Source organism: Triticum dicoccoides, chromosome 1B (assembly GCF_002162155.2).
Source record: "Triticum dicoccoides isolate Atlit2015 ecotype Zavitan chromosome 1B, WEW_v2.0, whole genome shotgun sequence".
Lineage (NCBI taxonomy): Eukaryota > Viridiplantae > Streptophyta > Magnoliopsida > Poales > Poaceae > Triticum > Triticum dicoccoides.
The window spans coordinates 12,201,986-12,214,578 of NC_041381.1; the positions used below are offsets into that span (position 1 = coordinate 12,201,986).

At 51.7% G+C, this 12,593-nt stretch overlaps 1 pseudogene; it reads right to left on the bottom strand.

The window, feature by feature from the left end:
- Window positions 1-424: 424 nt before the first annotated feature.
- On the bottom strand, window positions 425-11,776 carry LOC119349973 (annotated as a pseudogene).
- Window positions 11,777-12,593: the final 817 nt, after the last annotated feature.

Consider the following 12,593-nt stretch of genomic DNA (forward strand, 5'->3'; position numbering starts at 1 on the left):
TCTCCTACATCGTCATCGTCATCGCCATCTACATATCAAATTTGAAGTTTGATGTTCAAATTCGATGGGTTTAACACAAGGGATATATTGAAGAGGATCCGGAATGACCAAATAGTTCAAATTCGATTTTATTTTAACAGATCCATTGCAAGGGGATAAACAAAATGTACACGAGAGTTACAGGGGTACGCGGTGGGGGTAGGAACCAGCTAAACAAACACGGTCTTTAGCTTACTGCAACATCATTCCAGATTGGTTTCCAGCAGAATATGTCCATGCTTTAATGAACAATGTTGTAGCATGGATGCTGAAGAGATACTTATTACTCAGTAATTACGACAGCTTATATTGATTACAAGTGCCAATGGCAGTACACAAACTGAAAAGCTCGAAAGATGGACGAGGGAACAAGCGGCATTGCTCCTGAAGGATCGGTCGCATCAGGGACGTGCGTACATGCTGGCACGCTGAAGCTTTCTAACATTGCCGCCAGGAAATCACCAGTTCACGGAAATGAATCTCTAGATTTACCTTCGAGAACCCAAACCACAGCTGATCTTCTTACTTGTCTTCAACCCAAATCACTAGTTACAAGTAGGAATAGCCCAGATTTCCACTGAGAAACTGATGTAACAACTACAACACTTCGACGTCCTTGTCTCCTCCTGAAGACCCAAGTGAGGAAAATGTATTTGACACGCACAAAATGTAGAAGCATGGAACTCTTAAATTCTGTACTGTGAAGTCTATGAGAAGATGACGGAGCTGTCATTTTTTGCTTTCCAGCGCAGAGTCTGATAACAATTGCAAATTGAATCAGTCGGTCAGGGAAATGATGGTACATAAATACAAACATAACATGCATTGATCCGAGGGAGATGGAAACTGCATGATGAGTTACTTGTTTCTGTCAATGATAGATCCTACCAGTTATGGACTATGTAGTTGCATATTTCTAGTCTAGGTGAAAAAGATACACGTACGTAGACAAACTCGTAGCAGAACTTGGAGAAGGAAATCACACTAAGTAGCTTTAGTAGACAAATTCACGTCAAGTGTTGCCAGCTACCAAATGCTACTTTAATTCCGCCAATATATAATATATGCACAAAAGACGAAAGAGCCAAGCCTAACCTTGGAACAGCGACGGTATATCACCTGATCCGTTCACATAGTCCTTTCTGCCTCAGTTGAACTCCAACCATTCTTATGTGGCTAATCTTCATTAAATCCTTGCTACATGCATCTGAATCTCTCATATGCAGGAGTTTATCTACCAGCTCTTCTGATTGGTCTACCCGAATTAATTTATCAAGGGTTGTAAGATATTGGACGCCTTCAGGAAGGAACTTTAGCTCAGGACAGTCTACGAACGCTAGCTCGACTAGGTCTTGCAGCGCCCCTTCCTCTATTCTTTTTTTTTCAATCAAGGCAAAAGACTTGCCACTTTCATTAATTAAGGAGAAGGTTTAGACAAGAGCCGCAGAGCGGCAATAAAGAAAGATTACTCTCGCGACATAAGCTCACTCAGGTGGTTGGCCCCCGCCAACGCCCAAAGATGGGCCTCCTCTTTGATCTTGGCAACAATAATGGTGGTCAGTGAAGCCGTGTTGCGAAAGTCTCTTGCGTTCCGCTCCTTCCACATTTCCCACATGACAAGCATCAGAACAGAGGCAGCGGCTTTCTTGATGTGCCCTCCAGAGTTTATCGTCTTGAGCCACCAATCTTGAACCGTGTCTTCATGGCGCCAAATCAGTGGTGAGTGGTCCTGCATGCCGAGCCAGGCGACCACCGCATGCCAGACACGGGTAGTGAACCTACACTGGAAGAGGAGATGGGAGGCGGACTCTTGGACTTGTTTGCATAGGGGACAAAGTCCACAGTTTGGCCATCCTCGCCGTTGTAATCGATCCGCCGTCCACACACGGTTTTCGATGATAAGCCAAGTGAAGACCTTGCATTTTGGGGGAGCCCAACTCTTCCAGATTGTGGGAGCAGTTGGGCTGAGAACTAGGCCCTCGAATTGTGCCATGTACGCTGTAGCCGTCGAATATTCACCACTGGAAGTGAATTTCCAGGAAATGGTGTCCTTCCTATCCGGATTGAGAGCAACTTCAGTAACCAATTCCCATAAGACCGCAAACTCCTGGATATGTGCCAAAGTGAGCCCCTGCGAAATGTCAATTTGCCGGACCCAGAAATTGTTGTCAAGAGCCTTACAAACCAAACATGCCTTCTTTTTCGATATTTCGAAGATTTTAGGAGCGATATCTTTAGGTCGGAGGCCATTGAGCCAAGATGACTCCCAGAATTTTGCTTTTTTGCCATCACCAACGGTCACAATCGTGGATGCTGAAAAAAGATCTATGTCAGTATCAGTACAGGGCGTTTCCATCCCCATCCAAGTTTTGGGAGGGTCAGCCCATTTGAACCAAAGCCAACGAAGACGAAGGGCGGTCGCAAATTTCTCAAGATTGAGCACACCCAGGCCACCGAAGATCTTGGGCTTGCAAACATGCTCCCAATTAACCTTACACTTTCCACCAGACAGCTTGTCACTGCCAGCCCAAAGATAAGCACGTCGCAGGCTGTCAATCTTTTTCCACACCTCAGCAGGGAGCTCCATCGGCGTGAGATGGTAGATCGCAATGGCTATGAGGACAACTTTGACCAGAACAATGCGTCCAGGGGTCGCAACATGCATAGCCGACCAAGGCGGCAGCTTGCCCGCAATCTTGTCTTCAAGATACTGAAAGTGTATGCGCTTGAGTCTACTGACCGACAGGGGAAGGCCAAGGTACCGCAAGGGGAAAGATGTCCGGACCGCCGGGAAAGCCTGAAGGATGTCATCAAGGTCCAAGTCGGCACAACGGATGGGAGCAACTAAGCTCTTGTTGCAATTGGTGACTAATCCAGTGACTTCACCAAAGGCAGAAAGCGTTGAAGCGAGGAATTGTATATCTTCCTTAAAAGGAGCCACAAAGATGGCCACATCGTCAGTGTATAAGGAGGCCCGGATGGGGTTGCCACGGAGTGGATGGAGGTTGCCTTGCGCGGTAGCCTTGGCTAGGATATGGTGCAGGGGATCAATGGCAAGGACAAAGAGCAGAGGGGAGAGAGGATCCCCCTGCCGAAGCCCACATCCATGCGTGATTGGGTCGCCAGCAACACCATTGAGTAGAACTCTGGGGGAGGCCGTGGAAAGGAGAGCAGATATCCAATCACAGAACCGACTTGGGAAGTGATGGTGGCGCAGCAAGTCCATAAGGTAATCCCACCTAACCGAGTCGAAGGCTTTCTTGATATCTAGCTTGAGAAGCAATGTAGGTGATTTGGTACGGTGGAGTTTGCGGGCCAAGTTGCGGACATACATGAAGTTGTCGTGGATACTTCTTTTCCTAATGAAGGCACTTTGTGTGTTGGAGACGAGCGTGGACATGTGAGGGGCTAGCCGAGTAGCCATCATCTTAGCTATGATCTTTACGACCGCGTGGATGAGACTGATAGGCCGAAAATTGGAGATGTCTTCAGCCCCATCTTTTTCTGGGATGAGGGCAATGTTGGCTGAGTTGAGCCAGTGGAGGTTGTTCACATGCAGATTGGAGAAATTATTGATCACAAGCATAATCTCCGTCTTAATGATGTCCCAACATACTTTGAAGAAAACTCCAGTGAATCCGTCCGGGCCCGGAGCTTTGTCTCCTGGGAGCTCTTGGATCGCCAAGCGGACCTCCTCTTCGGTGAATGGTGTCCCAAGGTCCGAGAGGTCGCAGGAAGACGACGGGATGCAGGCCCAGTTGAAGTCCTTGGAGCGCGGGGGGGCCTTCCCAATGGCTTTCCTAAAGTGGCTCTGGATAATTTATTTCTTGTGATCATGGCTCGTAACCCAGCCATTATTGTGCTTAAGACGGTGGATGAAGTTCTTTCTCCGTCGATGATTGATACGAAGGTGAAAAAAATGAATGTTTGCATCCCCTTCTTTGAGTAAGTTAATTCTCGAGCTTTGCCTTTTCCTTTCCCGCTCAAGAACCGCCAAGGCCACAACCTTTCTCTTAAGATCCTTTCTCAGGATTCGTTCACCCGTTGATAGTGTCCTTTGTGCTTGCGCGATGTCGAGACGGAGGATGATCTCAAGGGCCATGTGGAGCTGGATTTTGTGGTTTGAGAAAATGGACCTGCTCCACTTGCTAAGACACTGACTTGTTCTCTTGAGCTTGTGGAAAAGCACCTGATAGGGCTCAGAGTGGGTGGTTTCCTCATTCCAGGCATCCTGGACGATCTTCTTGAAGTTAGGCATTTTAGTCCAGAAGTTTTCAAAACGGAAAGATTTTGGCCGTTTTAGCCCTTTGTCGCTAGCCAACAGGAGCGGGCAATGGTCCGAGAGCGAGGACGACAGGGCATGGAGAATGTGTGTGCCGAAATCTAGGTCCCACTCCTCATTGCAGAAAAAAGAGTCTAATTTGCTCAAAGTCGGGATAGTCTGTTCGTTGCTCCAAGTGAACTTTCGATTTTGTAGATGAATTTCTTTCAGCTCACAGCAGTTAAGGGCAAGTCGAAAGCGCACTAAGCGAGAGCGGTCCACATTTGCACGGTTTTTGTCCCGGGCACGATAAACTTGGTTGAAGTCTCCCGTCACTAGCCATCTAGTGCCCTGTGCAGGCTTGAGGCTCACAAGCTCTTGGAAGAAAGAGTCTTTCAGATTACTTCTCGTAGGCCCATAGACTGAAGTGAGTTTGAAGGAGATGGGAGTATTGATAATAGAAATGTTCGCGGAGATGCAAAATGTGCCAACATGGATGCCGTCCACCTTCATGTAGTCATCATTCCAGAGAATAAGAATCCCCCCCTTGGTGCCATCGGCAGGTTTTTCTGCAAAATTCTTCAGTCTTTGACCGCCCAGGAAAGAAGCCACGAAAGGGTCAACAACAGCTAATTTCGTTTCCTGTAGGCAAACAAGATTGCAAGAGGTAGCGGTGATTGTTTCATGAACGGTTGCACGACGGTTTGGACTGTTGAGGCCACGGACATTCCAGTTTAAGATAGATAAACTTTCATTCATTGCAGACAAGGTCTACATCATCGATGACTGTTAACACTAACAGAAGTCTTGCCTGGGCAACATCACGAGATAGTTGTAGACAACCATGCCTAGCTAGTCCAGCAAACGGCATAAAAACATGAAGATTGCTAATCATAAGAACTGGGATACATCAACTACTACTCGGAGCAGAAGCATCAAGAAGTCGCCGTCGCCGTCGCGCCTTCTTCACCTTGGCCTTGGAGTTCCAAACCATCCTCTCCCCCATGGTCCAGCAGGCATCTTCAACAGCAGTTGCAAGATCACAATCAAGCTTGAACAGGGCTCTGAGTGCCGCAACCGCCAGGTCGGGCAGCTGACCGCGGAAGAGAGACACATACTTTTCTATGGCTGCTTCAGTGATCATTTCGCCTTCCTCAACAATGCCCAAACACTGGCAAAGTAACCTCTCAGCTAGTTTCGCGATTGGCATGTCTTTGTTCTTTGCTTCCAGCCTGGGGCTGCTACGAATCAGGTTCAGGCCAGTTACGCCAGCTAAGGTTTTCCTCCTGGCAGCCGGCGACCTTGGTGGTGTGGAGTTGGGCGTCGGGAGGATGGCTGGAGGACAAGGCACGAACAGAGGTGTCCCAGGCACCTGGGCAGGGCTGGAGCTTATCACAACTTGGTCTTCTTCAGGAGCAACCACATCAGCAGAAGCAAACAGAGGTGTGCTGGGGCTTGGTGGCATTGATCCAGAACGCTGCTGTAGTCTTGCTGGGGAGGACCACCCTGGAGGCGCCTCTGGAGACACGGGCGATCCCAAGCAGAAGGGAGCACAACGCAGCCAGGCAGGAAATGTGGGGGAGGGTTGCAGCTCGATCACGTCGCAGGAAGTGGTGTGGGGTGATGCAGGAGGTGATCTGCCGTGGGTTTCTTCTGTCCACCGGAAGCTAGACGCTTCGCAAGAGCGTGAGCGCCTCTCCAAACCAGCCACGCGATGCCGAGCCCGCCTGCCTGAAGCGTGGATGACAGCGCCATCAGGAAGGCGCTGCACCCTGGTGGTGTCAATCTTCCTGTAGTCCGGGACATCTCGACGCCTTCCCTCGTCGTAGCGGCCGCGGGACTCGCGCTCATCGCGCCGCCGTCCATCGCGAGAGCCTCCATCCCGACCATCATCGCGTCGGGGAGCCCTGGAGCGGCTCCGAAACAGGTTGCGCCAGGAGGAAGAGTCGCGGTCGCCGCGCCTGCCGCGGCCATCTTGCTCATCGTCTCTTTCGCGGTCGTCGTCGCGTCGGTCGTCATGACCTCGTCGCTCGTCCCCAGCACGGCGATCCCGAGAGCGGGCCTCACCATCCACAACGCCATAGTGCCAGTCGAAGGGGGGGAGAGGGTGCGGCCGCCGAGGAACCCTGCCATCGGCATCAGGGGTGTAGTCTTCGATTCGGTCCAGGTGGATCAGGACGCGCCGTCGCAACCCTTTGCGCCCGACGACAGGAGCAGGGGTGCAGCTCGCTGGCGGCTGGTTGCAGGTGAACATGACCAGCTGCACCTTAGGGATTTTTCTTGGGTCCGCCGACCACGCCCATAGGTTGAGAGTCGCAGCGTCCTCGCACTGCACAGTGGCGATGTCAAAGTAGTGCAGGAACGAGTCCGGCCCAAGCACTTGTGCAGCAACAGCATCATTCCAAGCATTGAGCGGAACATTCTCGATGCAGAGGTGGACGTGGTAGTCGGCTTGGACAGCATCGGCATGCGCGTTGAGACGCCACTTGGCAATGTGGATGTCGAGGTTGCCGAAGTCGGAGCTGTAGTGGGAGAACCGGCCTGGAGCAGCCGTGGCCAAGTCTCGGTGATGCTGGAAGTCGAACCTGACGAGGAAGTCTTCTGGGTAGAAAGGCACCACCTTCATAAGGGAGCGGTCGGCACCGGCGGCCGCAGCAACAGCCTCGCGGATGACGGAGGTGCTGACCTTCGGGCGGTTGCCCCCAAGCCAAACAACAGCTGTGAGATTGGCAAGGCTGGCAGCTTGGGCGTCCATCGCCGGCGTGGAGACGACGACGACATGGCCCACATCAGGGCGGAGCGAGGGGTCTCCCACCCGAGGCATCTCCGGCCCAGGCAGGAAGGGCACGGCCACGGGCCGCGGCTGAGCAGCAGGGTCGACTAGCCTGGGCGGGACCGGCAGGGTGGACAGAGGAGTTGGATGAGCTCTGTGGAGATCTTGTGGGGTTGGAGGAGAGGAGTTGGAACACTGCCGTGCTCGATGCCCACTTCTGCGGCAGATCAGACACTTATACGGGTCTCTGCAATCAATCTTGTTGTGGCCCTTCTCCAAGCACTTATGGCAGATCCTGCGATGGCGCTTGACAAAGGCCCGGCTGGTAGGCGGGGAGAGGGAAGGCGCTGACCGGCGACTTGAATGATGGTGGTTGGGGGTGAGAGCACGCCACCAGTATGGAGCTTTAACCAGTTGCCACTCACCTGAGCTGGAGTCCACCCCCACCGGCTCCCGCGGCGGTGCAGGGCTCGAGGGAGCAGCTGCCCGCGGCGGACCCTGCACGGCATTGATGGCCAAGGGCGAAGGTGTATTGATGGCCAGAGTTGACGACGCCTTGAGGCATGGCTTTGGTGCGCCATGAATGTTTTGCCCGAGGGGCGGGCGAGGCAGAACTTCAGGCTGAGCAAATCGAACCTTGCGAATGGGACCTGGCAGAGCGGTCGAAGTAACTGCGGCCAGGATTTCCGGGAGGGAGCTCGAGGCAGCCGGCGACCACAGCGGCTGGGTCAGATCTGGGTCGGCCACAAGCAGCTGCGGGAACAGCTCAGGCACGAGGCACTCGCGCGCAGACCTTGGGGCAGAGAATCCGGGGGGGAACCGGGGCGAGACTGACGAAGGGCTTGACCGGGGGTGGAGCAGTTCAGCGGCGGCAGCGGCGGTGTCCGTGGCTGCGGGCGCTGGAGCGGCGCGTCGCAGGAGCATGGGCGGATGCATTTTTCTTCCGTGCCCAGCACTGGTGTTGTTCCTGTTCCTTCCTCTATTCCTACTTGGTTGAGCTGTGCTGCGCCCCATATCCATAGTTGCCTAAGTTTTGGAAATGACCCTGCATGAAAATCCAACCTCTTCCCTTCAAAAGCCTTTCTTAGCATAAGAGAGAGGGTACGCCATGTAACACGTGTAGACAGGAAAAGGTTTTCTCATCAATATTAGAGAATGCCAGCTGCAACCGAGTGAGGCTATTAAGGTGTGACCAAGAAGAGAAAAGTTGAGGCATCGTTGTTTTTTCTAGCTGCCCTCGTAAAGCAAGCCAAGAAAGGGTCTGAGGTAAATGTAGCCCTTCCAGCTGCAACACCTCATTCTCAGCTCTAGCATCAATTTCGAGATGAACAAGATGACTCATTTTGGTGATAGCATTGCTCAAGTTAAAGTTGCAGCTTCACACAGAAACTCTGGAGTGGCTTTGACGGACTGAAGAGCATGCAGTCCCGCCAAGTGCTGCATGCCCTTAGGCACCTTTGACCCCACGTATGTAGTCCTGACTAGTACCAACATAGAGGTATCTCAACTTTTGAAGTTTTACAATGCTATTTGGGAAGTCAGTCAGTTTAGAATCATAAGAATCCGAGAGTCCCAAGTTTTGTAACCTCCCCACTGCTTCAGGCAGGCTTTCTATCTCGGTATCTCTCAGGCGCAAATAACGCAGATTAAACAAGTTGAATACTTCGTCGGGCAATATATTGATACAAGTACCTTGCAGATCTAATGTCGACAATAGATTCGAAGATGTTAGGATAGGCTTCAGCAAATCAACATTAATATACTTCCCAAATACATGGAACACACGAAGCTGTGTTGCACCAGATAAGCTCACTTGTTCAAGGTTTCCCCCCAGGACCGATAAGCAGAGCCATTATAAACATTACCAAAGCATTCCTCCTTGACTTTGTTGAGGGCAAGAAGGCGTATTACATCATGCATCTGACAGTATTTCAGTCGTCCATTATGATTTCTCTCCACTACCCGTAAAAAGCTTCGGTTCACAAGCTCAGCCAAGTATCCCTCTGCCACTTCCTCCAATTTTTTGCCCTCATTTTTTTTCCCTGACAAACCCCGCTGCAATCCATTGCATGATTATTCTTCTCCTCTTTAATTCAAAATCTTCTGGCGATAACACACAATGTAAGAAACAATTCTTCAAATCATATGGAAGATCTTCCAAGCTGACCTTTAGGATCATATGAGCATCAGGAATCACATCTTTCGCCAACTGCGGATCCAAACCCCAGTACACATCCTCCCATTCAGCAGCAGTTGGGAGTTTCTAGGAGAGTAGCCGGCCATGTAATAGCAATAGGCAATCCTTGACACTTTGCAATGAACTTCCGAGCCAATTTCTGCAGCTCCAATGGACACTCTTTGTCATCAGCATTCCCAAAGGCTTCTTTGCAAAATAACAGCCAGTAGTGATGTTCTTGTAGTGGTTCCAAGTGAATTGCAGATGGACACTCCCTTGTTGCCAACACTCCCTTATCTCCGACCATAAGCACTCAGCCCAAACATCATCCAGGACCAAGATGTACTTTTTACCTTGAACGTGCTGGTGGATGGACCTTGCTAGGCTTCTCATCTCAATGTTGGCGACGTCTACTGGGATGCCGAACCGGTCGGCGATCTTCTTCAGCAGATCCTCGATACGGTAACTCTCCGACACAGTTACCCATGCCGCAACATCGAAATCCTCTTTCACGGTGTTGTATACATGATCAACCAGAGTGGTTTTACCAACACCAGGCACCCCCCACACCAAGGTGGCGTTGTTGTTGCTCTACTCCAGACCATCACCACCACCGGTCAGCCACCGTATCAACAACTCTTTGTTCTCTTCGATCCCCACAAGGTCCTCATCCTTGGTGAAGTGCAGAGCTTGATTAGTCAATTTAGAGGAAGATCTTCCGGTGACAGCATAATCCCTCTTCCTCCGGTTGGCATCTTGCAACTGGGCTTCGATATCTTGTAGCTTGGCCGCCAGGCGGCGCCAGGTCTTGATGTGCTTGAGCCTCTTCTTCATCCTACCGCCGAACCCACCGTTCTTGCAGTACTGTAGCTTGTAGGTGAACTCGTCGACGACGTCCTCGATCTGGAATGCGAGGACCCTAATCTCGCCGACGAAGATGGCGGTGGCCCTGTCGGTGTCCTTGAACCTCTCCGCCTCCTGCAGGTAGGCCTGCATGCTCTCCAGCTCCGCCTTGGACTTGCGGATCTTGCCGAAGAGGCCCCTCAGGGCTGCAGCCTCCTGGCACAGCAGCGTCCCGCCAAACGTGGCCGCCTCCTTGGCCAGCGCCAGGCCGAGCGTGACCAGCAGCTGCCCCACAACAGCCTCCGAGATCCTTAGGAGTGCATACTCTGTCCCAGGCCACCAAACAATGTCCACCATGCACATCCCGACGCCCCTTCCATAGGAATCCACGACAGATCTTGTTGGCCGCGGTGATCGTCTTTACCGGCAAGTCAATCGCCATCATAGCATGCATTGGCATGGAGGCCAACGTAGAGCGCAACAGCTCCAATCTGCCCGCGCGGAAGAGAAGCCTGGCCTGCCAAGCGGGCAAACGGCCGGCCATCCTGTCTACCATATACTGCAGCTGCGCCGCCGAGACCTTACGCAAGGAAAGCGGCAGCCCGAGATATCTGCAGGGCCAGTCCATGACCTGACACTCCAGCTCGGCGGCAATCAGCTGAACTTGCTCCTCTGAGCATCTAATGGGGTGGGCCGAGCTTTTGATCAGATTCGTGCGCAAGCCAGATGCCGACCCGAAACCATGAAGCAGCATCGAGCAAGCCCTAAGGCTTAGCAGGTCCGGTTTGATGAATGTGACCACGTCATTGGCGTATATAGAGGTGCGTTGCCGGAAACCTGCGGCCGCCAGGGGCTTTAACACACCTTCCCTCGTGGCCGAGCCTAGCAGATGGTGAAGAACCTCCATGATAAGGACAAATAAGAGCGGCGAAACCGGGTCACCTTGCCGCAGGCCCTGTCGATTGAAGATGACCTCCCAAGGTACGCCGTTCAGCAAAACCCTAGTAGATGAGGAGGCGAGCAGGCCAGCTATCCACGAGATCCACTTGGCCCCGAAGCCCATGTGTTGCAGCACCTCCAACAGGAAAGCCCAGTCCACCGTGTCGAAGGCCTTGGTAATGTCGAGCTTGAGCATCACCGCTTCTTTCTTAGACGCATGCAATTTCCTGGCCACCCCTTGCACCAACATAAAGTTGTGGTGCAACCAACGTCCTCTGATGAAAGCGCTCTGGTGAGGTCCTACCAGACCCGGCATCTCATTGGCGAGCCGCGTCGCCAACACCTTGGCCGCCAGCTTAGGGAAACTATGAATCAAGCTGATCGGCCGAAACTCACGAACCTCCAAGGCGGCGGGTTGCTTGGGAAGCAATGTGATGAACGCCTGATTGATGGATGTAAGCCCACGGAAGTCCAATCTTTGTAGCGAAGCAAACGCCTCCATCACATCCTCTCTGACGATCGACCAGCAAGTCACATAAAATCTGGCCGGGAACCCGTCGGGCCCCGGCGCCTTGTCCAGCCCTTGCGCGCGTACTGCCGCCAGCACCTCCTCCTCAGTAAAATCACAGTCAAGGCTGGCGAGATCCTTGCGAGGAACACCTATTGCTTCGAGATCCAGCGTGTACTCACGGTCGGTGGATTCCCCAAGCAGCTGGGCGAAGAAGGAGTCTATAGCACCCGCCATGGTCTCGTGGTCAGTCGAGATCGCGCCGTCCACCTTGAGCTTCGAGATATAGTTTTTCGGCGTCTGTGACTGGCGTGAGCATGAAAGAACTTGGTGCACGCGTCACCCTCTCTGAGCCGAAGAAGCCTGGCACGCTGCCTGGCAATCGTACGCTCCAGCGAGGCTAGCCCAAGCAGCTTGCGCTTGAGCAGTCTCCTGAGATCCATCTCTGCCGGAGACAGGGCCCTCCCCTCCATGGCAATATCCAAGCTATGGACTGTTATAGCGACCATCCTTCCGAAAAATCGTGATTAAAGAAATACATCGACGTGATATGCCATTATTATCACAAGCGTCGGACCGCAAAAACAGAAATAAGTTTATCCAATTGGAAGTCAGCTTTATGATTAAGGTACAGACCACCACGGCGCCATCCGCAGCTTTGACTACAATATAGGGTACATACATATTTATTCACTGATAAAAAAGAATGAAAAACAAATTCATTTAAAATTTTCAGGCGGTAAAAGGCCTAGATTTCGAGAATTTTTAGAAACCGGCTCTTCTTGCCCCTCCAAGGAACCAAAATGATATCAAGACACGAAATCCTTGGTTGTATGTGGTTCTTGCTTTACCATGACACTTTAGTGGCATGTCTGTTTTTTCACTTTTCTTTTCTTTTTAATAATTCGGAATGCATTCTTCCTTAATGTCTCTATAACTCTTGACACCGTCATGCTGCAAATACCATGTGACTTGGTATCACAACTGTAATAACAATTGTAAGTGCAAATTTACCAATGTGGTGCACCTGGAGGCTAGAGTGGCAATGGCGCAT